General features: G+C 42.1%; 1 long non-coding RNA gene across 1 annotated transcript in view; it reads right to left on the bottom strand.

Annotated features, from left to right (window-relative positions):
• Positions 1-15,797: 15,797 nt before the first annotated feature.
• The window catches only part of LOC308068541, a 38,126-nt gene continuing 27,540 nt past the window's right edge, over positions 15,798-26,383 (bottom strand). The window contains exons 1-2 of the long non-coding RNA XR_013930002.1: positions 25,591-26,383; positions 15,798-17,516 (exon numbers count right to left, since the gene is read on the bottom strand). The exon at positions 25,591-26,383 is cut by the window's right edge and continues 27,540 nt beyond it. This is a non-coding gene — a long non-coding RNA (uncharacterized lncRNA). The remainder of the gene's footprint in view (positions 17,517-25,590) is intronic.

The raw sequence follows: 26,383 nt of genomic DNA, 5'->3' as shown, positions 1-26,383 counted from the left end.
AATTAATCTTTTTGTAATTCTTTTCCCACCCTAAATCTTCCACATTTCCTGCCTCACTTTAACTCTTTCCAAAGTATCCTGCAATATCACAGTTGCCGAGGCTCGATACAGACCAGAGGCTACTGGCAGGAGTCCTCTGTGTAAGCCAGATGGCCTCCTGAATACCACCCTTAGGCACCTATTATGGGTGATTGGTTTTGGTGTCACAACTGCCACTTTCCAACACTGCTCTGGAGGCTTGGTCTGAAATATTCATCTTGCCCTTGAGCTTCAATAATTGGCTGACAGTCACTTGATTCACCTTTACTGGGCACCTAGGATACCAACCTCTTACACAGATGCACATTTTTAGAAACAGGTTCAACAAGATGGTGCAATAAGGTTCACCAGTGCACAGCAGTACACATAAACCTGTCTTCAGGGGTATCTAGCAGGCACACGCATCACGGAGTGTTTTGAATTTAAAAAGTGTAAACATATTTCCAAGTTTAAAATTTTATCACCATCTGCTTTTCTTTGCAACGATGAAGGTTGAGTTTCAATTCATTTTCTCACTTTCTGTATGCCTCTGTTTTCCTCACTCTAGCAGGGACATCAGAAAAGAAGACATCATCAAAAGGCAGCATCCCCCACTCTGATCCTCTGCTATAGCTTGGATGCCTGCCCCTTGGTCCTCAGGTTATGGGTTCTGTTAGTGCTTTAAAAGTTCAAGAAAGAAGGAAAGGAAAAAAAATAATTTTAAAAAAAGAGCCTGTCCTGGTTTGAACTGCAACCACACCTCTGGCTCCCCCAGAGCAGCAAGCCAAACAGCCAGGGGTGCCGCAAGCTCATCTCTCAGTTTGTCCCTTTCTGTGGTTTTGAAGCAGTTTAAACTGATCTGTTCACAAAGGAAAATGGTTTATGATGCTACTGTGGAGGCTGGAAATGAGACCTTATGGTCTGTCCTGGTCTATATGTAGGACTTTTATGAATGTGATGGTAGGTGTGAAACCAAAGAGACCAAAGGCTGGAAGACTGCTGTGATGAAGCCTAGAAGATGAAGTTGCCCATCTCCCTCTCCTTCCTGCATCTTTTTGTTTCAGGAAACTTTTTTCAAGATCATGGTTCCCTAGTTACAGATGGGCCCAGGGTGTCCTGTGGATCTGCTGTTCTCAGTAAGCAACTGCCCAAGCCTTTCTCAACACCAGATGCACTTGCAGTACAGGGCCTGGAAAACTCAGAAGACACGGAGTGAGGATGCCATGGCCGTGTTCATCAAGCTCATGAGCCTGTATAGCTCCACAGAGCTGAAGTTTTCTCTGCTCTGGACTGGGCTGCTGAAATGTCCTCTGTATGATCCAGCACACAGGCAAACAGTCTTCTCATTCCCCAAGTATCTGCACTGTGTGCCTCTACAGTATTGTTGGTGTTGGACCAAGACCCAAACAGGACCCTGAGTTCTTGTCCTCTTTAGACACATGCAGGTCAAAGAGAGGGATGGGGATGGAGTCAGGGCTAGAATATTCTATGTTGGGCCTCTCTTCATGACAAACCCAAAGAAAGTCAAAGCCTGCTGATCTTTCGTGATGTTCAGGTTTAAGTCAAAGACTGATCCAAATTCTGCAAAGATGACCTGCCATTGCTGTCTGGAACAAACTCAGGTAGTTCAGACATGTGCAAGACAGGAGGTAACAGATGTTTTTGGAAGATAAAGAAGGGTATGATCTTTCAACAGAGTCAAGAGGTATGAGCTATACAGGTGATATGGCCTCTGCATATTATGGTGATGAGTGTAGTAGCAGATAGAGGTAGATATCTTTATTATAAATTTCTTTTTTAATCCTAAGTACTATTCTTGTCCATCCTAAGTTATTGCTCAAAACCGCTGAAGACCTTGTGGCAGAATTGTCTTCCTCATAATTTGGTAAATAGGCTTTGTGCAGGACTGAACAGTTAGACTAGCCTGTTGCCAAGCCCAGCAAATTCCTTTCTCTTAAGCATGGCCCATCCCATGATGAATAGCTAAGATGATCTATTCAATGAGTCGTTTGCAAAGTGCAGTCTCCTTTTAAAGCACAAGCTGCTACAGGAATTGTTTCTATTATAACTGTTCTGAGCTATAAATACACAGTAAATTATTAGTCAGGTATTTTCTACATGGCTGCACAGAATTCCTAACTTTGCATATAGACATATTATTTAACCCTTTCTTTTCTGCTTTCTGGCAATTATTCACAAGACAGGAGGGAGGACCTACCATGCTAGTCAAACTCTTCAGGTGAAGTTAGCAGAGCTAGAAGACTGAGGAGAGGCTGACAATGTGATTTCAAAAAGGTGACGCTAAAAGAGCCTTCCTTTATTTGTTAGTAAGCATCGGGATCTGTGCATGTTATATATCACCATGATGCTAAGTTTTGGTGAGTTCTCTTAACCCTTTTGACAGCTTTATGAATAACAACAGATGCAAACACAGTATTTAATCTGATTCTGCTTATCTATATGAGAAATCACGGATTAGAGCTCTCTGCACTGGGCCTGTCTTTGTGATGGGACTGAACAAATCTGCATCAAGGAAAGCAAAAGCATGAATTCAGAGGAAAATCACCATTACAAGGGAAAAATAAAATTCACCAAAATGGCAGAGTGGTTCCTCAGGTTGGGAAATCCCCATGTGACTGTTGATGATAATTTTTAACTGAAAAAAAGAGGACTGATTATTTTTAAAAATAAGTATGAACAAAAAGATACCAAATGCATAACCTCACACTGAATTTTAATCATGCAGAAACAGAATGAAGATTTCCTGGGTTTGTATGTAGGACTCCAAAAAAGAAACAAATCTGCAATAGAAGATGGTGCATCTGGCTGCAAAAATTTGTTTTAGTTGCTTTAATTTTTTATTTCTGCAATCTTCGGGCATTCAGAAAGGAAAACCATCCTGAAACTTTAAAAAGATGTATTTCCAGGACCAGTCACCAAAATCCAGAACTGAACACTGAAATAAAGCTTGCTGACTCTTTTTAGTAATATTTGTTAGAAAGATTGTCACTTTCCAAACAAAACCTGGGCCCCTGTTGAAGTGTTACATCCAATATAGGATAGTCGTTCTTCCAAACCACTTAAAGACTAGTGCAATTACAGAGATGAAGAATGGGAGTGGAGTTGAGCATAGACACATTCATGGAGATCAACAGCACTATGACACTTCAAAAAGTTAAATATATTCAGGACCGGCAGATCTGATCTTGGTACAAATTTGGCAAGAAGACATTCGTTGCCTTTGGATTCCAAAGCTCAGAGCTCAAGATTCTGCCGCTACCTCTCAAGAAATATCTGTTCACATACCCTGCTCGTTACTGGCTGTTGTTTGCTGCTGTGGTGGCTGATAGTCACAGGTGGGTGCAGAACAACTTGGTGTCACCTTTTCCCACCTTCATAGGTGACTGCCATCGCTGAGGACCAGAAAGTAGGTATTATTCTGGGAGGTGCTTTATTGGCCTTTCACCTTAAGAAAACCCTTCTGCACAGAGAAACTTTTCCACTGCTTTGTTAAGGTGATTTGCTCTAGAGTGCTAAAACAAAACATTCAAAGGGTCATGAATTTGACTGAAAGAACCTACACGGTAGCACAGACCTGATGGAAAGCTGCCAGAATGCATAGACATATGCAAGTGCTGTGCAAATCTGAAGTACAAACCCCCCAACATCTCTAAGCACCACCAATAACTCTTTCACTTTCAGGACTCTGTATACCCCTCAAAGCATGGCACCTAAATCTCAGTTTGACTGTCAAATTCAACTGGTTGTGATCCAGAGTTTGAAATTCAAAGCCCCAGGATGTGTATGTGGCAAAAGACTTTCTGCCAACAAGTCTGGAAATCTAAAATTATTTATTTTGAAATATAAGTAGCCTGAGAGTTGAGATACTTAATAACAATCAGAAGAGTCTGAGCATTTCTGGTTTGGAAAAGAACAAGAATAACTTTTTGAACTATATTCAGGAGTGAAATCAACTATAGAAGGTGGTTGCCTCAGTATGAGATTCCAAGTTTAGAGACAAACAATAGCCATTTTACTGTTGGATTTCTTTAGGGCAAGGAGAATACAGTAAGTAGGTCAGGAGGACTTTATTTCTCAACTTCAGATTAAATTAGAGCTGCTCCAAAACCACGTTGCTTTAGAAGTGACAGATACATTTGCTCCTACGGAAAGCCCAGTGTGAGTCTTGGCAAAGAGAGAGGGCTTTTGCTACATCCATGAAAACATCTACACAGGTTTCCTGGATGGACCCTGAATGTACTAGCAATGGGGATCCTGCTGGTACTGAGGGGAGGGAGTGGAAATTAACATCCTCCTGGGATGGAAGGTAAATCGGGTTGCATGGCTCACACCAGCTTTGCATTGACAAACAGCACTAACTGGAGTCCCAGAGTCACTAGAGAGTTTGTTTTTCACAAGGTCGTGCATGATTCACTCACATCCTTCTTGCCTGTTGGTCCTGAAACTACATGTTAACCCTGTGCTTCTGTCACTGTGTCTGTGCACATTTTCAATTGTTTAGTAAGCAATTATCAATACTTAACTGGAATTATTTTTGCAGCTAGAGATTTATTTTCTGCTTGGGTTGTTTTCCTTTAAAAGCTGGCTATATCTAGTGCTGCTCATGTGATTTTTCTACATGGAAGTTATCTACAACAGCTTGTTCAGGCTGCATCACAAATTTTGTCTCAGAAGGCTTCTTCACACCTGAAATAAAATTCACACTTTGTAAATGACGATGTGAGTTTCCAGTACATACTTATGACAATGTGCTTTGGTCCGAAAAGTCTTCTCTTTAGGTTAAAAAAGGAGGGTGGTGTTCTGTCACCCCAACAGAGACATGGACACTGACCATTTGGTATGTTTTGGCTGATGGATTATTGAGACAACCTGTCAAGTCTTTACAAGGGACAGTAATGCCTACAGCCTGATAGGATGGTGCTATAGACAGTAAATCAAATTTCTGCGATCTGAAGGTGCTAATGACCATTTCACTGCTGTTTTTTCTTGGCCATAGCTGTGGGGGTTAGGAATAACAGAGAAAATACTTTGGGAAGCCAGAGAAAGGAGGAAGAATACCTTGTGGACCAGAACTGGACACATTCTGGATGAAGTGTTGTTCGACATCCCTTTGGATCCAAGAAATAATGACTTGAGCAATGCAGATGGGACATTGTGAGACTGTATAAAACCTTTCATTCACTGAATCCCAACTAACCACAGCACAGTTTTATCTTCAGTGTTACTTGGAATTGTGTCAAGGAGGCTTTTTTCTCCCTATCCTTTTTCTTTCTTTCTTTTGTCCCCGTCCCCTGCCCCGCCCCCCCCCCCCCCCCTTTTTTTTTTTAAACCTCAAGGTCAAACAAAACATATGTTTAAAAATAAAGCTTATCAAGAGAGATGGAGGACTAAAGGGCTTCCTATTTTTAGTAAGGGCAATCTAATCTAAGCAGAAGTTGTTTTGGGCCTCTCTGTTTTCCATGAAAGGTAGGTGCTCCTAGGATGATTCCCAGGGCTTTCTGTGGCTTCTGTTTTCAGATGCAACCCAAGCCACTGAGTTTTATTGAGCAAGTATCCTGGAAAGTCCTGAGCAAAACGAGAGACAGCTGATAGTCCTAGAATACCAGTACTTTTAGTAAGGTCCCGCAGCTGTATCTCTGGGTTTTGAATTCTCATAGGCTTTAAGCCAAGCTCTTTTCCCCAATCCTCCCCCAGCTACTGATACGGTCCTTGACAGGGAAAAGCATCTGTCCAACTCAAAGCACAGAAAGTGATTAAGTGCTTTCTTAATCAGGGCCTTGTATCTCTTATATTTGACTCTTGGCTTAGTTGAAGCAAGCGTTTTAAGTAAATTTCATGTGGAATTGGATGGAAATGGTAATGAGACAGGGAACTTTTCACTTCTGAAAAAGTGAAATCATCACTGAACAATTTTTCAGGAAGGAAAACCCTATAAAATTATTGTTTGAAGGCAGTCAAGAGTGTATTTGGAACACTGAAGCACAAATATCTTGGCTGGCCTGACTGTTTTGTATCGCCAGAGCTATGGGAATTAGCTTGTGAGTTTACTGTGCTGAGACAAGACAATTACTTTTGAAACACCCAACAGATGGCTGATATAAAGCCCAAAGATGGAGAAAAAAATAAAACTTAATTCTGCTTTTCAAACCAGGACAAAAAAAAAATCCTTTCGAAATGACCTGAGATTTTAACCTGTGTCCCATATATACTGAAAAATAGCAAAAATGTCACTAAGAAATCTAGCTGGTCAGTTTTGACTGGTGGTGCCTGGATCTGTGGGGTCTGCACACTACTTCATGTAGGAGGCTATGGAACAAGACGACAAATTATTTGATTGCCAGAAGATTAAAGTACTGAACAGGAAAAAATATAACAGTTTGAAAAAAGTTGAAGACCTCTGCTTCAATAAGCAACAAAATTATCACCAGAATGTTCAAACTTATAAAGAAAAGAAAAGAAATAAAGCCAGATTTCTGGGTAACTCAATGGTTTTATGCGTTGGGAAAGGACTGATCACTGAGCAGAATGAGATATCTGGGAGTGGGGAGGTAACACAGAGCCAGGGCTGCAAACCATCCTTTTTTTGGATCCTAATACAAGAGCCAATCTCATCTGAGTTTGCAGGAAACTTTGCCATGCCTGGGTCATGTGGAAATCTGAAACAGGCTGCTCTCCTTTCCACCTCTCCTGTTCTAAGCAATGATCTGCATCCCTTGAAGTTTGGAGAGGAAATATATATAAAGCCTGTAAGTATTTACGAGAGCTATAAAAAACTTTGCGGTAGTTGACAAGGGAAGTGATTAAAGTACCTTATAAGCAAAGATTGCAGAAAAGAGGGAGAGAAGTGATGCCAGAAGGGAACCTGGCAGCAATCCTGAGGTACCGATAAGTGACTTCCAGAGGGAGGAGTTGTGGGAGAAAAAGTAAAAAATTTAACTGAGGCAGATCGCAAGACTTTTGTCTTTGGGGACTAAGCCATGGAGACTGTTCAACACTGAACTCACAGACACAAGAGGAAGGTGATGTCTCACCCTGCTCCTAACTCAGAGTTTACTGATCAAATCCTGCAAAGCATTTCATCCAGATTTGCTTAAATTTGAAAGGACTCCATTTCCCAGGCATCTCAGCTTTCTCCATCTGCATTTACACAAATGGGTCATGGGTCTCTCCAGGGCTTGGGAAAAAGCTACTCTGAACAGAAACACACACATGGGCCATGTTGCCAGAGAGGACCTCTCCAAGTGAATATTTGTTGGTTTCCTATTTAACAGGTGGAGCAAGTGTCCAGACCTGTCCCTAGACAGCAGCTTGTGACATGAACATGCACAGGTGAAAAGACAGCTGAAGAGCACTCAGTTATCATGATCAACCATGAGTGTAAAAATCCAGCTTGTGAAGTCTCCGTCTGAGAGTCTTGAAAAAATATTATGGAGAATTGCTCTTCATATCTCAAATGGGACAGAAAAGGTTTCTGACCAGATGCCCTGTAAATGGTACATTCTACAGGAAAGTGGTGTACAGAAAGGGAGTGCAATAGAAAGATATAGACAAATCTCAAATCTCTTTTAGGAAATAGTTGTGAGTAAAGCGTACATTTGCTGAAATTGGACCAACTACAGGAGAAGAAAGTAAAGTCTGAATTCATCAAGACATACTGAATGACACTAGGAGTTGGTTTATGTCCTCCTTAAAGGTTAATGATCTGCTACCTTGCTTTCATCAGGGTTTACTTACGGCATTTTAGTTTATATACAACAGCTGCACCACTGTGAAGTCTGTCTTCTATTGCATTACTGTGTTGCAGAGATGAAGTACAATGACATGGAATAAACTTATTGATCTATGAATATAAAACATATATGTCTTGATAGGCAGTGGTATTGATGGCTTGATCTTTGGCACTTTTGAGCTTCCTTCAGTTCATACCAATGTCAGGAAGAACTTGAGGTGCCAAAGCATGCTGAGACTCAATGTGTAGCTGTAGGTTCGTGTTCAAATTCAGATATCAACAAACTGGGTTCCGATCATCATCATCTTGCTGGCACACAGTTGGTAAAACTCTGCAGTGATGTTCTCTGAACCTGTTACCATTCAGGATTTTTATTAATTACCTAGGTAGAATGAATGGAGAATATGTTAATTAAATTAGCAGACAACATAAATTTGAAAAGAGCTGCTTTGGATAGAACTTCGGATTTATCAAATAAAATGTAATAATAATCCAGGGGGTTGGGAAGGGAAAGGATGAAATTTAACAAAGGCAAATGTAAGATACACAGTTCTATACTTAGGCAAGAACAATCAAATGTACAAATATGGGATTTAAAATTACCAACAGAGAAAGATCTGGGGTAACTGCGAAGCTCAAGCTGAAGAGAAGTCAGAAGAGTTGAGTGCCATGAGAAAAGCAAACACCATACTGGGATATACAAACTGGAGTACCATCTGCATGACTCGGGATGTGATTTTTCTGCTGTACTCTTCTCTCCAATTTTGGGCACCATGGTTCAAGAGGGATGGGACTAGTTGGACAATGTCCAGAAGAGACCAACAAGGATGATCAGAAGTCCAGAGAACATGACTAATGAGGAGAGATTGAAATAGGGGGGTTGTTTAGTCTGGAGAAGATCAGACTGAGAATATCAGGGATATGATAACAGTCTTTGAATACATAAAAGACAGATGAAGAAGAAGAGAACAATTTGTTCTTTGTGTTCAGGGTGCAGAGGAGAAAGTTTAAAGTACAGCAAGGGTCATGTAGGTTAGATATAATGAAAAAAACCACTTCCTAGTAAGAAAGATAATGAAACCCTGGAATAGCTTGAGATTTGGATTTTACTGGAGAATTGTAAGGACAGGTTAAACACAGCGTGCCTCAGGAATGAATGGGGGGGGACAGATTTTGTCTATGAGCAGTCAGGCAGAGTTAATGGCACCGAAGAAAGTAACTTCCAGCTCTATTTTGTAAAATGTCTACAATCAATTGTAGCAAGTTCTTGCTAAGGTATGACAATCACAGTGTTATGTAAGTTCAGAGGAGTAATGGGTAGTTCAGGCTGCTGGGCAACAAAACTTTGCCCTCCTGTACAAACTATCTAATGTCATAATCACAACACCAAACTGAGGCACCTCCTCAAGTCCCCAGACTTAGTCCATAAATAAGTAAAGTTAAATAGAAGTACTCAAAGAGCTTCCTTCTGTGCTTGGATAAATGAGACATTGAGCAAAGCAATAATTTTATCTGGACCTTAATCCAAAACTTTGCCTCAACACAACTTGAATTTATTTTGCTATCTGAAAAAAATTTACTGCATTTTCATGATACTAAGTTCTAGTAGGAAGAAGGAGAACAAAAGAGTGCAAAAAAAATAAGTATCTGTTTGTGGATAGAAACCTATATTTCCTTAATCTTGGGAAGGACCTTCTTCATAGCTTCCTACCCTATGGTAGCTAACATTGGAAGAGTCACCAGACTATGGACAGAATCTTGAAAGATGCACAGGTTCTCAGCATTGACAACAGTTATGGCAGCCTGTATACCATACCATGTCTGGGCTAAAGACAATATAACGAGTTGGAGAGGAACTACTAAATCTACATCTAGGCTTCCAGTCTAGGTATTTATTTGATTTACTCCATGAAAATAACCTTTGCTGCTATATTGCATGTAATGACATATGTTATGCAAGAACCATTGAAATACATGCTGGAGACTTCTCAGGACTGCTGTGACTTGGAGGCAGGTCCTTGCTGACAGGTGTGGGTTTCATCTATATATTTTTTTCTGAACTGCGGGAACCTCTAGGTCTCCAAGAAGGTTCTTCCCACCCTTTCTGAAGGAGTGTATCCCCTCACACAGACTGTTTACCACAGGCTGCAGTGACTGGCTGCTCCCCACCCCCTGCAACAGCCAGAGGAGAAGAGCAGACCTCCCACCATTCCAGCATGACTTGGGGAGGTGAAATCTCAGCCTGCCACCACAAATAGAAATAATCTAAATTATGCTTCAGGTAAAGAGAGAAAGAAGAATGCTTCAAGTCCTCTGCAGGTAAGCAGAAGTGAGCTATCCCATGGGATAACTTCAGTTTCAGTTTGCCTCTGCTCTGTGGGCAGGGGTCAGCTATGATACACCATTTTGTCACATGAGCCCAGGAAAGCAGTTTTGTCAGTATCAGTGATGAATGTGAGCTCTGTTATAACAGCCCCAGAAGGAGAAAAGACAGACTTGCTGTGCACAGAGAGACCAAATTTTCCATAATTTTTTTCCCCCCTCCTCTGTGCACCATCCTCCCCTCTGCTGCCAAAGAAAAGAGCCCCTCAGAGGTTACCCTCCGCCTTTCTTGAACTTGCATGACTTTGCCCCTTTGGATCCTTCACCCCCTGCGTTTAACCGAGGTTATGAAAACCAAGCTGTTAGCTCTCTGTTTATTTTCAGTGATCTCCTCTGTGTGTTGCCAGCAGCCGAAGCCATGGCCTTTCCCAATACAGGGCATCACAGTGAGCTCGGAGTGCACCCAGGGTTGATGAGAGAGGTGCACGAGTCAGCAGCCAAGCTGTGCTTATGTAAAATTTAAGATCGAGGTCTCGCCAAGATTTACATGCTTGTGTTCAAGGTACTGGTGATGCAGCTAAGGACATGTTTTTCTTGCTGCTCCAAGGCAGGGACCATCTGCAGGGTACAATGCAGTTCAGGACACAGGGGATTTCAAAGAACATGACCAAGCCAGCTCTGCAGCTGCACCAGTCTGAACCAGGGGCTCGAGGACTAGCAGCAGCTGAGCTTTGCATGAGAGCAATTGCCATAACCCTGGGGCACGCTACAGGTGTATGAAAGTGGTGGTTGAAGAATCCCAGTGGGCCAGCTCTTGAGAGTGGGGTCGGCTGGGTAAACCCCCAGTGTGTTGGAAAGCAGCATTTTCAAAGTGTGCTTAGGTGACTTAGAAACCTAGGTCCCATCTTCAGGCATGATGGGCTCATATCTGCAAAACATTTCAGTTGGGAAACAGGATTCTAAAGCTTTTGATGCTCAGCATTGAGTTAACATAAATCACACTGATTTTAGTGTTAATGAGACATGTTTCCATCTACAGCAGCTTTAAAAGGAGTTCTTGTAAGAAGGAATAGTGGGTGAAAAAGTAAAAAAAAAATCTTAGAGGGGCGCTAGTCTATAGAAGCATTTCAGGGTGAGATCAGAAAAGCATCTTTTTATCTCTGCTCTTTCACTGGTTTCTCTTTTGCTTTTGCTTTTTGTGGAATATACTTAATCACTCTTGAATGTAAAGCACTAATGTGGGTGATGCTGTTCCAGATGGGGGGCATGGGCTTCTCACACAAAGCAGGAGGACATGTGAAAATTCCAGGAGGAGATTATTGAGTTCCAGGAGGGATTTCTGCACTGATCCTATTTCATGACTTCCTTTGAGACCTCCAAGTTGTGCATAAGAGTCCTCATTTGTACTTTTTTGCTCAGCAGTGTCTTGAAAGCTACTAGCACACTTCCGAGGGAAGATCCCCTAACTTGGCTCTGTGATGTAAGATACTAGTCTTCTGTGGCAGGACGGGCTCCTCTGCCAGCGAATCTCTGGAGCTGGAGGTGAATGAGGCCATAGGGAGCAATTCACGTCAGCTAGTCCTGAGTGGCAGCAGCTACTCAGTTCTCTCATGCTCTGCATGAAAGACCAAGCTGTGCCTTGCATCTTGACAAACAGTTCAATAAAAGAAACCAAGAAAGCTTGTTTTTCCAGGGCTGGATATCCAGCTTTGATTTGGGGGGAATCTAAAGCTCATAACACAGCTTCTATAGATTTTTAGTGCCTCTGTTCCTCACCAGGCCACAAACCCAGTGGAAAATGGAAGACTTTGCAAAAAGGGATTGAAAGTGGCCAGTACAGAAAGACAGACTGAATACATGCACAAACCAAGATGGAATGCTTGTCCTTGTTTCGCTAGGAAAGGAGGCTAAAGCCAGACCTCAGGCTAAGTTTTGAAATACAGGGTCCCATGCAAATGAGCCGCCCTACAGATGAAGCAAGCTTTATTTTCTTCTCTCTTCTTTTCTTCCCTACAGTTTTTTGTTGAAGTCATGGGAGTTGCCCTGGGCAACACAAGGGTAAAGCTATCTATGACTCATCCTGTGTCACTGTAAGAGTCTTGCCCTTCTCCCTTGGGGGAGGTTGGTCACACCAAGCAGATCTCATTTGACTGAAAATAGTTATTAATACCTTTTTTCCCCTTCTGTTTTTTCTTCTGCTGTTTCCATCTTACTTAACTCAGAGAAAAATAGCAGACAGATGAAGTATCTGTGGGTCATTCTTTTTTCTTTCTTTTGCTTTTGACAGAAGTCCGTGGTACTATTACCCCAACTCCCCAGCTAAACATAAGACTGGCACAAAAACTCCAGAGTCAAGTGATTGCCATGTGACCACATCTGTAAATCAACGATCCACACCAGTTTTGTACCCTGAGTCCTTTCTTGCTTCATCATCTAAACCACAGAATCATGTGGCTTCTGCTCAATAACAAATGCAACACCCTCTAATAAGCTCCTTTGTATATGTCAGGCTATCCACCTGTTTTGATTACTGTTATAAACCTTCAAGGGTTAAGAGGCTTTGAAGAAATCAAGGATTGTATTCATGCTCTTTTCCTTTTATTTGTTTTCCTGTCTTTTATGAGTCAAAGCTGAGTTGCTTTGAGGTTTCTTGCACCTTCTCATTGTAAGCTTTGATAGAGAAATGTTGACATACCTGATCCATAATGCCAGTGATCTATAGGGAGATATTTGCCTTTATTGAAAAGCATCACTCCAGGCCAGGAATTTGGATTAGAATGTGGCCAAGCATTAAGGAAGCATCTGGTGGCACATGAACTAGATTAATCTGCCATAGCCTACATAGATGGTACCTGCTTTGGTACAAAGGTTATGTTCAAATTTCTGTTTATATTTCATTCAGCATGCTGATGCCAGTGCCAGTATGAGCCTGTAGATATTACAGGAATGCAGGTCCTAAAAAACAGTGGGTTTAGCATTCATTCTTAGGATCCTTCATGCTAAAGTTTCATTTTCTGCTGACCAGGAACAGTTCAGACTGTCTTTCTACATTTTCTACACCAAAGAACTTCACCAAGTCTTTCAGTCAAGCTAAATTATCTGTTCTTGAAAGACAGAGGGCTTGAAATGTAAAGAATTCAAGTGACAGATGTTCCAAATTTCCTATCAACTGTTTTGTTCCACTACAGTTATTGTCAGAAAGAGCCATGGATCAGATAGGGAAGGTCTTGGTTTACCTAGAGATCTTGGAATAGATTTTGTGCTTATGCTTTCTAGGGGAGAGGCACTCCTGACTGCTCACCATTCTGTCATCATTGTCATTGCCAGCTTATCATCATCACCAACTCCTCATACACTAGGAAAACCCCAAAACTTTGATTTCTGGACATGCTATTGTATTGCCTGGATATGCCATATAAGCCCATTTTCTCCTCCTGTGGCCAGCCCTGGAGAAGAGAAAGACCTTCTCCAAAAAGATAATAGAGTTGCTGGTTTCGTTCCTAAAAGAAAGGCTTGTGTTTTTTGTTGTCATTGCTGCCACGTTTTGTTCCCATAGCACTGTCTGTGTGTATGTGGATGTGATTCATTACCTACAGACACTAAAGCCTATACCCTGTGCTACAGTTTGTACTTGAGCTCCTTCCCTGTAATAGAACGAATAAATATCTCAGATCTGCCTCTCAGTGGGTTCAAGTTAGTGTCCAAATTGTTTGGCTTTCGCCCATCTCCAAGGACCTATCAATTAATTTAGAAAAACAGTGTTGACAAAAACATGGAATATTCCATTGTGAGCAGCAGTCAATGCATGTTCTATATTTTAACGAAGACTGATGTCTTACATTTCCATGTTATACAAGGAAGCATCCACAAATGTATGGTCTTAGAAGTTATATAGGAAAAGCAGAGGAATAGATCATTCCCATCATGATAAAAGAGCAAAATTTTAAAAATGCCAGCTGTCTGTTGTACAGTTGGAATATGGTTTGCCTGATGTTTTCCTGCAAATCCTGAGTGACTGGAGTGCCACACACAAAATCAAATAACAAAACAGTTAGTAAGCTTATATATTTTCTACATTGTCTATGCAAACAAGGCATGATCGTTTCCATTTTTTTGCACATGCAAATCTTACAGCATAATAAAACCCCAAAATAAATGAATGTAAAATATATTGGCTGCAAGCAGTTGTGTATCAGATTTAGACATCACCTGTGAACAAGATATTTAATGGAAAATTTCTTGTAAATCCACTCTTTTATTATGTAAGTTCATTAATTAGTTCCAGAATCTCTCAGGATTGGTCTCTGTTTCATCAGCTTTCACAAGTATAAAACAGAACCCTCAGTCTTCAAATCAAACCCCTTTTTGCCACTAAACCATCCCCACTTGAATTTCCTCGACAATTCTTTTTTTTTTGGTCATCTTTCTTTTTTCCCTGCTTATCTGTTCTGCTACTGGTTCCTTTCTCCTCCCCCTTTTCCCCAATACCCCAAAGAGCAATACTCTCTCAGTGTTTCTGCAGAATCTCACAAACCATGTCAAAACTCTCAGATCTGCCAAGGTTTCTTTTTCTTTTTTTAAAAGGCAAACAACTCCCCTTCCCTTTTTTCCCAGTGATGATGAACACTCGTTTTGCAGAATTAGCCTCTGAAAAGGCCAGAACTCCCCTAACTCTAGCTTTTGAGGGAGACAAACTGTGCCCCTCCATGGAAAGAGCTCCCTTGAATGTACCACTCTAGACAAAGAAATTTGGGAAGATTTGCCATATTTCCTGTGATTGAAGCTGAGTGCTTGTCTTTTCTGGTATTATATGGCAATAAAGTCCATATACTACTGTGGTAACGGAGGACTTTTCAGTCAATCAGCAACAAGTATGACAAGGTATAATGAGATAGTAAGGAATAATTTAAAAGAGAAGAGAAGATGCAATTATTTTTTTTTTTTGCCACAGAAGTAGAACATTTAAAGGCTGAGGACGGTCATTGGGAAAGTTTAATTCAAGGCTGGACGTTTGCCTGAAGAATAAGTGTTTCAAGCTGGAATTAGATGAGAAGACCCCTACAGGCTGTGTTAGGACAGAATAGCCTGTTCCAACACCTTGTGTAGGAAGTATGCTGGTTTTCCAGAACTATATCATGGCTTTCAGCTTTCTTTGGCTGCTATATGGCTAGATGCCAGCACAGCGGAAGAAAGGAAAAATATGTTCTTTTTCTTTCACTCTAGCTAGAAATCTGGTTTTGAGGAAAAGATCTGCTCCGCCTTTCATCAGGCTTAGTGTTGGGCCAGTTGATATGTGAGGGATGGTGGTATTCCATGTAGTGTCCTAGAGCAGAGGCCAACAAGGACATGTGCTCATTTGACTCTCATGGAGCAGATGTCCTCTGTGAGGCCTCATGGGATGATCAACTCTCAGGTCGCCTTTTCAGAAAACAGTGTGTTTTCCTTTGCTGATGCAAAGGTTTGGGTTCTTCTCTGTTCATCTCTTTCAGGTTCCCTCTACAAGGTCAGAGTCCAAGATGCAAGGGTCATTCACAGCTTTGCAGCAAAGTTAACATACAGGACCTGCTCATAAACAGCTCATTATCTGCATGATGATTTTCTGAATCATCACATCCAGCTTGGAATGGGAATCCTGTCTGAACTGGTTGTTTTTGGCAAATTGGAGGATCCGTTGTGACCAGGAGTGACTGGTTTCTTCCCTTTATTCCCCCCCACCCTTTTGAACATAATACAAGATACTTTCCACCTTCCATTGTGTGTGGGGGTAAAGACGTCAAACCAAAGGGACGGGGAACTCTAGCCAGCAGCAACCCTGATAGAGCATAGCTCCAAGCAAAGCGATGTGGAGAAAGGACAGAAAATCTGCCGTTTGGGCAGCTCCCTTTCAGAGTGGCAACAACAGCAAAGAAGAAGCCAGATGAAGGGGCTGGGGTGGGAAAGATGGGCAAGAAGCCATGATGTTGGCTGGAGTGCATCCACCAATTGTTCAAAACAGAGGCAGTTTTCAGATAGATCTTGAAAGGCACTGCAGTCCAGCAAACATGTGTGTCAGTGGCAAAGGCTCTGGGAAACTGGGGATTTTATTTCCCGGCGGTTCTGAGAAACAGAAAAACAGTACAGGAAAGAAGAAAGAGACCCACCTGACGGTTTCTTTGCAAAATGTGGGAAAACACACTTTGTATCAAAGAAATACTTTATCTGTTCTGCAGTAGGCTAACTTGTGTCATTCTTGAGTGTTTTAAAAAATAAGAAAAGCTGGAAAATTCAAAATGAAGGGCTCTTTTGAACAGGAGAATCTTAATGTTTCAAATAATACTCATTTTTATCTTCTCAGATTTTTCATTAATACACAACGAGCACAAATGAACAGTGTGGTAAGGCCAAAAAGAAATGTGTAAACTTGCAAAAAAATCCCATGTCAAAAGGAAGGAGTCATTTTCTCTGAGGAAAAAAGAAATACAACATTTCCACAGTTAAAAAATGAAAAAGTTGATAAGGGAGTGTTTTAATCCTTCTTTGTATAACTGAAAAAGGGAGTGTTGGCACCACTATTTTTTCCCTTCTTGGATCCCAATGGGTGCCACAAGAAGCAATTTGCCTAGCCATGCTGAGAGGTGATAAATGAAACAGAGGAATTTCTTCAGATTTTGAGCCAGTGCTCTGTCATAACATGGACAATGCCATGGAGGTGCTGAAGTACTAATAAAAGAAGAGGAGATTCAGGCCTGCAGATGGTTCCCAGGATACAGTGAGCCAAGACGGCTCAGTCCCATCAGAGACAAGCAGGAGATCTGAGTCAGTGAGGGTGGTAGAAAAGAATGACTACATCAGAGCCTCCCAATCACACGTGATGAGCCAGTTGGCAATATCAGCACAATTCGTCCTTTCCCTCCAAATACAGACACTTTGTGCACCCCTCACTGTGCAGGGGAGATGGACTGTTCTCCATCAAATACAGAGGAACAACATGAAAGTCCAGCTCTGTCAGAGCTGCTGCTGCCCACCTCCTTCCCATCACTTGCTCATCACCCCATGGGCAGGACTGGAGATGAAATAGCAATGGAAAGCAATAGACAGGGCTGCCTGAATGGAAATTGAGTGGCTGCTGGAGCTTCAGAGTGACCTTGGAGTAAAATCTTGTGTCTGTAATGAAGAGGTGCTTAATTAATACAAGCTCTCCAGAGTCATAGATATGACAGACAGTGGGTCCCTCCATGTTGTGGACATATGGGAACCAACACGTTCAACTAACCCCATGTTTCTGGACCTCATTGTGTGTGTAGAGCAGTTCCAGTGCAGAGGGTGGAAGGCCCTGGAGCAACCACTGCTGTCTTTCAAGGAGTACGTCCAAACCTCTGAAAATATTCACTGTGGAATGTTTGCTTCAGATATTGTCCTCCAACGCAGACTGCCTTACAGCATGGACCTGGAATAGTGGAAGGAAAAAAGAATTCTTTATTATATTGGGCTCAGACTGACATCCCAGAAGCCAAGCCTATGTTTTGGTGCAGTAGGGAACATCCCCACTCATCATGAGGAAGATCACATGGGCAATGAATGGAATAACTGCCTAATAAATGTCCTGCTCTTCTCAAAATTTAGGGAAAAGGTGACTGAGTGAGGAGGCATCATCATGAGGGAAAATTCCTGGCGTGTGGTTGTGTTCAGCCACCACTGGCAGCAGAAGCAGCCACCCACCCCATCAGTCTAACTTGGAATGAGTCTGTATCATGTAACTTCCTTTCTCAGTGACAGTTCCAGGGTGAAAATCTGTAAGATTTCTGTGGACTACAGCAGAATCTTCAGCAACACCTAAATACTTTCAACAGGAGCCAAGCAATGCTCCAAGCATGCAAGAGTGTGAAACACCTTTGCAGTGGTACAAGTTTTTTGGGTGTAGAGGAATGAAGTCCATGTGTCTCATCAGCTGACACCCAGCAGGGGACAGGTAGTTTGCTGCAGAATTCTCCTTTGCTGATGATGAACCTGTGTAGCTGTGATACCACCATGTTTCACTGGAGGTGAAACACATCTGACGATGGAAAGAGTTGTAGGAAATACCTAGTGGGGAGAAGGTGGCCTGAACAGCACATCGAACTTCTGTAGGGGAGGAACAAGAAGCAGCACATCCAAGCAAAACTATAAATTACACTGTAGTAAATTATACTTTGGCTGACTCAAAACAGTCAAATAATTACAGAACTTATAACAATTCCCTCTCAAGGTCATGTTACTTAGCAGCTGGCAAAGTGGAGGCCCATTCTTGAAGCTTTGGTTCCCAGATATGACATCTGCCTTATTAACGCTAACTTCTTTTCTACGTGATACATTGAAAATATTGAGGATCCTCAGCCAGAATGTGCTGATTAAAAACTGAAGGGGCATTTTGCACGGTATGATTCACTATGCTTGGACAGTGACTAATAGTATATGTTGGCAGAACGTATGCAATTTGACAACAAAAAAGAATTTGCACCCATGATATCTTCCTCCAAGAATTCTCAAATTCAGGAAGGTCAGAAGTGGCAGAAATAGAGAATTCTTTTTAAGATGACACATAACAGAAAAAGTGATTTGGTCCAGCATTACAGTATACTTTCAGCAGGACCAGGTGATCTGCTAGCTCAGGGACCACTGAGCCAGAAAGCCAACATTCTGTATCCCATGAAAAGGGGGTTGTCCCAGCCTGAAGAGAGACGGGTACACTACCCATTTCAGAGATTGCCAAGCTAAATGGACAGGCTGCTGCAATGAAGGCACCAAAGTTAGAAGAAATTATAGGGAGATAGCAATGAAGATGAAAATACACACACAAGAAGAAAAAACTTGTAGCTGAGGCCAAAATCAGGACATGAAGAGTTTTTCAGCTGATGGAGGAGTCAGATACAAGAGATGTTGAATGCTGAGATACCAGAGACCAGGTTGCTAATCAAAAGCATGAAGACAGGAACTGGATGGAAACAAATTCTTCACCTACAGTTACAAAGCAGCCAGCCACTAGAAGATGGTTAAAGAAACCCCCAGGATATTTGAAGCTGAACCATTCACAACAGGACTATTTGACTGGGTTTGTCTCCATCTTCTAGAGCTGGTGCTGGTGACAATGACTCATAAGCCAATACTGGGGCAAAGCACAACTGTAGCAGTTAAAAAGGAAAGATGGAGCAATCTGTGTGAAGCTTTGCAGGTGAAGTGCAGGCTGGAGCACAGTGGAAAAGATACGGGGAAGGTAACAAGAAAGAACACCTGGCTTGAGTGTAGCTTTGCTTGTGGTACCTCCGGGCTGCATTATATTAACAAACCATCACTTTCTTCTTGACATCAGTGGAACACTCTTGTGTTATTTTTCTCAAAATTTGGTGTATAAAGCCCATCCTCTAGCCTTCACAGACTGAAATCCTATACATCAGGGTCAAGAGTTCCAACAAGATATAGGATACTTCTCTGGGATGAGCTGGTTCTCCAACAGGTTAACACTGAATCCCCAGCTGGTAGGTAAGTCAGTAGATGAAGGTGAGAACATGTCTTTCATTAGACAAATACAGTTTTTTCCAGGGACAAGGAAAGACCAGAAGTAATACCCAGCACCCAGTGAGATCAACGGCAGCTTTGCCATAGACTTCATTGGTGCAAGATTTTCAGTCTTACTGTCCATCTGGACCTTGTTCCAGGCAGTTCCTCCTGGTCTCCAACCCAAAGCCCTTCCATGCAAACCATTCCATCAATCCTTTTTTGATCATTGCAGGCAACTAAGCAGAAGACCAGGCCATGTAATCTATGGCTTCTTTTCTATGGGGACATCTTTGTTATCCTGGCTCAGGTACCTGTAAATGTCCTATCTCCTCATTCCTTCAGTGATCCCCACTAAACTGATGCCTATTCCTTTCCCATACCTGTCAAAAACTTCTCTGAACTGACTCTTTAGATGAATAGGGCCAAGGACAGACAAGGAAAGAAACTGGTAGAGCCTCCAGACACAACATGGTGCACTTGGGCAGAGTGGTGTTAGCAGGAGGAGATGAGGAGAACAGTCTTAGTCTTTTCCAGAAAATTCATACCTAAAGTATAGAGACACTTCTTGCTGATAGAGCAGTTTGTGCAGCACCAGACAGAATAAAAGCCTGGTCAAGCCTGGAACATACTCCCTCACCTGCAGCTATCTTGGAACTTCTCTTTTCCTTTCTATAGCTTCACACACACTGGCACCAGAGATAATCAGAAGACAATGTCTTTTTGAGATTGATGGTTCCTCCTCCTTTCTGGTTAAAGGCCTAGGCTTGTGGCTGGAGGTCAGCTGGGATCCAAGGGCAGCCAAGTAGCTCTTTCAATCCACAATGGGATGCAGCACCCATTTTAATAAAAGGGAGAAAGAACCTTTTCCTCTGTGGCTACAAAAGTTCGTAATTTATCTGACAGAGCACACAAACCCTGGTTTGCATGGGAAATGCTCTTTTCCCTTACACACGTGTTCCTTGTAATACTGCTGGGAGCTGCTATGTGTCTCCCTGAAATATCTATCTCTTATTTAAGTGCAGCAGGCTCTGTCAACACAGTGAGACAGAATGGAAGATGACTGGTAAAGCCCTCACCAAAGACAGCTGAGACAATGCAGCCAAACCTGGAGGAAGATAAAGAAGCTAAAACAGAATCCCACCTCCCCACCCCCCAGCATGATCGACACAGACTGAGAAATCCCTGGCTACAAATCCCACTCCCCTTTTGCTCCACTTGTGACCTGGAAAATACACGTCTCCCTAGATGAGGCTCCAAAAGTGTCTCATAAAGAGCTCGGATCAAGGTGAATACTACTGCTAGAAGAGGAACTGTTTGCATGACTTTCATGTCATCATCAGCCCTCTGCTATGCTCCCCTCCCATTTGTCCCACGGGCTGCACAGACACGGATTCAAAAAAATGGATCATATCCCAAGAGCAAAGTATAGCAGACAGGTGTATACAGAAATAGAGGGACAGAAGGATTACAGCTGGTTTTGTAGCTGTGGTTTTAATGAAATTCAGCTTCAATAAAAAGCTTAAGTGAACTGAAGTGGGGATGGAGGATGGAGCAAAAATTCTCAGTGTGTTTATGGATTACCTGTTAAAGGTACACTAACTGTGCCAACCCAGCATTAGCCTCTCACTCACTCTTCCACGAAGGTGGCTGGCTCAAAGGAGGGGGATCTAAAATGTTTCTTGAATCAGTGTGTTAAAATTCAGTATTAATTAGATCCCGGCTTTGCTGACTCTCTTAGTTGTGGGGAGAGGCACCACTGCTTTGCTTCCAAATTCTAGTCAGAAATCTAATTTCCAACCATTTGTTCTTCCTCCTCAGTTATTTTTCTCTGGTGCCACTCTTCCTCCTCAGTTCCTCTCTGATTTCCTTTCTCACCATCTGTCCCCAAACAGTACTGTTTGCCTCCTGTAAAAAAGATGCAAGTATTACCAATTTATGCTTAAATATCTTTTCTTCCTCTCTCTTTATAATGTACTGAGTCATGGAAAACAGAGTTGGGAGTTGCCTTAAGGCAAGATTGCTTTTGCCTAAATGATTTGTCTAATCTCCTATTAAAACCATGCAGACATGGGGATTCCACAACTTCCCAAGGCAAATTTATTGCCTAAAAATAGACCCCTGTTTATCAAATAGTCTGAAACTATAATCTGTAGCAAAGGATTATATTATGTGCTCTACAGTACCAAGGCTGGGACAAACAAAGAGGCCAAAATAATCTTCTGTATTCATTCCGGGGTCAGAAGAAGTCCTTAGAGCACAATCTTCTGGGTTTAGTCACAGCAAGTCTCCTGGCAGCTCTGGGTACTGAAGTGAAGCTGCTTGAGCTGGTTCTGATATGTATATGCAAGGCCCCACAGTAAACAAAAAAGTCAGCATCTTAGTTGCTGAGATTACAGCTCTGAGTTGTGGCTACCTCCTGCCACACTCAGACATCTACAACCCACACCTTCCTTGGAAATGAACTTGGGTTTCAGTTCCAGAGGAACAAAATCTGGGACAAGATGAGATAGGTTTTCTTGGAGATGACTGGCTTTGGTGGGCGGTTGGGATTACTTTTGCCTTAGCATAGAGAATTAGAAAACTTCAGATGATTTAGGAGTAAAAACAAAGCATTTTCTCTCTCCAGTGTTACAGTCAACTGGACTTTTCCCAGGTGAACACATTTCTAATCCCTCTTTCCCACACCACACTGCTGGTTGAAAGCCCCAGCACTCCGTGCACCATGGATCTTTGACCTTCATAGCAGCACTGGGGTTTTTTGTGCCTAGTATGAAGCAAGTCAAGAGTCAACCAAGGAAATGTGTACTCTGGTTGCATGTGCTATGAGGATATCAGCACTCAGATCTGGTGTTCTGGCTTCTTCTTCTAAAAGAAGTTAAACCCAGATGCATATTTTCATAGAAAATGTAAATTACTCTAGCTCCTTTGTATACAATCCATGCCTTGCTTAGCCCAGGCTTGTGCAGCAGATCTAAAGAGCTTAGAAACATCTCCTCAGTTGGTGCCTGGGTCAAATAGACAACATGATAAAATGAAATCAAGTCCTGTCCTGTTCGTTGGTCATAGCTGTGGTTCTGGAACAGAAAGTGTTGCATAGTCAATGGAAGTGAGCTGAGAGTGAAAAGGAAACATAGAGTCCCACCTTGCTTTCCTACCCACTATGTTGCTGCTGAATGGTACAATTTATTTGCTTGCATTACTCTCTTCTCCTCTGACTGCGATCCCCTCTGATCTTCAGACAGAAGACTGATGACTAATCAGGCGCACATGTTCCCCAGAGGAACGTGTCACTTCTGCCTCTGGGTAATCTGGAGGTCTACTGAGGACAGAGAAGCTGGAAGCCATTTTGCACTGAACCGCCTAACCTTAGAGGATGTTCAGCAGTGGTGGCTCTAGACAATGGGTGACCAATGAGATCACAACAAGCCTCTAACTTAAAGGGTCTTTGCTGCCATCCACATGCTTCAAAAAGCCGTATGGCAGTCTGTACTGTTTATGAACGTATTTCTGTTTAAACAGAAGCTCTATGCTTATTAAAAATAATAGCTTTTGTCCTATAAGCCATGCTTACCTCTTTGGCAAAGTCACTTAACCCACCCTCAATGAGGTGCAGGATTGCCTTTGGCTAGCTTACTTTATACCTTTTGGCTATGGAATGAGTGTAGGTTTCTAAGATAAAAATTATTAATACTTTCTTTGCACATACCTACCCAGGCTTTATTGCAACAATCAGTGATAGTGGAACCATTGACCTCAGTGGAGCTTTTTCCCATTTACTTCAGCCGTGAATTCGGCTTTCTCTTTCTATGCATGTAGAGTTACAAACCGGAGTTGCCTGAATTCACCTTGACTTTCATCACTCTTAAATGAGCATCCATAAAGTGAATTTAGAGGAGTCAGTACACTGTTCTATCCAGAATAAATAATTAGGTCCTTTCACACAAAGGATCCGAAGAGATGGCAAGAGCTTAATGCTGCCTGCCTAGTAACAATTGTAACACATGCTGTCAAATGGTAACGATTTTTAGAATCACAAATTGAAGTTTCCATCCAGGAATTTCCTTTTCCAAACAAACACAGGATTCACTAGATAAATACTAGAGAATCAAAATTTTCATTCTTGTAATGATTATCCATCATTCCCAGACCACATCTTGCCATCAGTGCTGCTAAATCTCTAGCCTCCTGTCCCAACATGAAGTTGGATGAGAATATTTATGGCAGCTGTTAAGATAAGGCAAAAGGCGTCCAGCTGTGATTCTGAATGGCTCTTTGCAGCTGTACATGGCAGTGCTGAGATGGCCTTGATATGCTGCTTAGTGTTCCCAAATTAGCTCCCAGCAAAGAATCTAAGCATGTAAGCTGAATGATGGTGAGTGTCTCAGTGTTCTAACTTTTACTTATCCTGGGAATTGAGGCAAATGTGCCTGGCTGCTTGGACTGTGAAAAAAAACAATTTGCCATTGAAATGCATCTGGCCTAATTATCTTGAGGCCAACATTCCTAGCTCTAGAGCGATGTGATCCTCCTAAGGGTGTGATCTCAGACATATCTCCTTCCCCATGAAAGGGGTACTGAGGATCTGAGCCTTATATAAATAACTGTGTACCACCCTATGCCTAATGCTGCTGGAAGGGGCTCTTTGGTATCTGAGAACCTGAACTCCATGAGGAAAAGCTGGCTGTCTGGCTGATGCCCAATGCCAATCAAGCTTGCACAGGCTGGGAGGAATCTGGCACAGCTCATGACTGACCCTGAAGAGGAAGATTATTGCCTAGGAAAGGATGCTGTGTTGGGCCAATGATACATGGCCAAGTTTGATGAATTAATAGAATGAACAGGAGTTTATTTGGGTCTCTCTGGAATATTTTCACTCTGCAGACTAAGGTAGTTGCTTTCCATGGTGCTCTCAGCCTGTAAATTCCTTCTGGCTTGAACAATATTTTTATTATTATTATTTTTAATCACGTAGACTAAACACGATCCATACATCTCAAGGCTGCCCAATGAGGCCTTTCCCTTGCATTGGGAAAACAGGGCCCTTTGGACTGTTTATAGCCAGCTCAGTGCTTCAGTTCACTGAAATTAGCAGTGTTATTTTGGATCGGGGCTGCAGAGAATGTAGCTTAAGGTCAAAATCTGAGTGGAACAATCCTCAGAAGCTACAAAGACTAGACGATATTTATTTGGAAAGACAAGGCATATCTGAACATATTCAGACTTGAGCTGTCTGATCTGACACAGCTGAAAAATGCTCTTGTTCTTTAACTCCTGTCTGACAAAAGACTTACAGTTTCTCTGGCTCATCAACAAGGACATTGAGCTGTCTCCCTCCAATGACTCTTCTAATGACTTTCACAGGGTCACTGGGAACATCTTCTGGTTACAGTAGTGGGACCAGCACAGGACATGTTCAATGATGAATAACTAGAACCTTAGGTAGAGAAACAGGGACTGAATATAGATGAATGAATAAATGGAAGCATGGGAGGTGAAGAGGAATGGAAAGAACAAGAGAGAAGTCAGTCCCCTCCACAATGCCTTCAAAAGGCTCTTTTTCTGCATAAAGCTAATGCCTCTGCCCCTCGCCCCCCACACTCCAAACAGCAACAAACAATGGAGGGAAGTATTTTCTATTCTATGATGCATGATACACATGGGTAAGAAATCATCAACAGAGTTTTACCTTGACATTATTATTCCTTGCCAGGTACTCCTCTGTGTTGTAATAAGGTCCCTGTATTTGGTTCGGCACCATTTGTATAACTTCTGGGTATTATTCCAGCTCTGTAGCCAGAACACCTTAACAAGGACACATTAATTTCTGCTGCAGAAAACCTAACTTGGCTTCAAACTCTGTCCCTCTCCTTCACAGTGAATGGTCACAGACTGTTTGAAATAGGTGGAGAAGGTAGTCATTAGAAATACATCATATGTATGCATATGCATTAAATTCATAGTTACATACACCCACACACAATACATACTTTTGATAAGAAGTTAAACTACAGAACACCGATTTGTTCTCAACATCAGTTCAAGCACATCTTCTTCAGCACCAGTGATTCTGCCCTTTAAGTTTAGGATTCCAGAAATCCTACATCAGTCTTAGCTCCACCACAGTTTTACCAGACGACCTCAGAAAAACATTTTAATCTACAAGAATCTGCTTCCCCATCTGTGACACTTATTCCCAGCCTCCTGGGAGGTTTGCCAGGATACTGGATGTGCAAGAGTTGTTTAGTTTTTTTGTATGGGTACAGGATGCAGAGACCACTGTGACCTGCACCTCTCAGGGCTTTGCAGGTGAAACTTGGCTATGTTCACACCTCGTGGGAACTTCCAAACAGGGTGGCGTTAGGTAAATTCTGAGTTCAGAACTGGATGGCAAAGGGGTTTCCTTCTTGTGGTCCATTATACATCCTTCAACGCTCACTCCCACATTTTCCAGAGCTGTTCCCAGACTTTTATGAAAAACTCATGAAGTGGAAAGTGACACAGCAAAGCTGGCTGAATGATTTAATTTAAAAGCCCTTTAAAAACTCTATTACGTTAGAAACAGTCAGCAAGACAAGACTGCAGAAACTTTTTTTAAAGCTTTTCCTCTCCTCCTCTTCATTACCAGGAACCCTTCTTTCTCATATATTAACCCTCTCTGGTCCAGAAAAGCCTGGGCTAGAAACTCACAGGAAAGGAAAAACCAAGTCAGTGGGGAGAGGCAGACATCCTTTCTCAGCAGGTACCTGCCTAGTTCCAAATAAAAAGAATATTTCAGATGTT

This window comes from Falco punctatus (assembly GCF_963210335.1).
Source record: "Falco punctatus genome assembly, chromosome: 8".
Lineage (NCBI taxonomy): Eukaryota > Metazoa > Chordata > Aves > Falconiformes > Falconidae > Falco > Falco punctatus.
The sequence above is the reverse complement of the archived record's forward strand: the minus strand, read 5'-3'. Positions and strand labels throughout refer to the sequence as shown.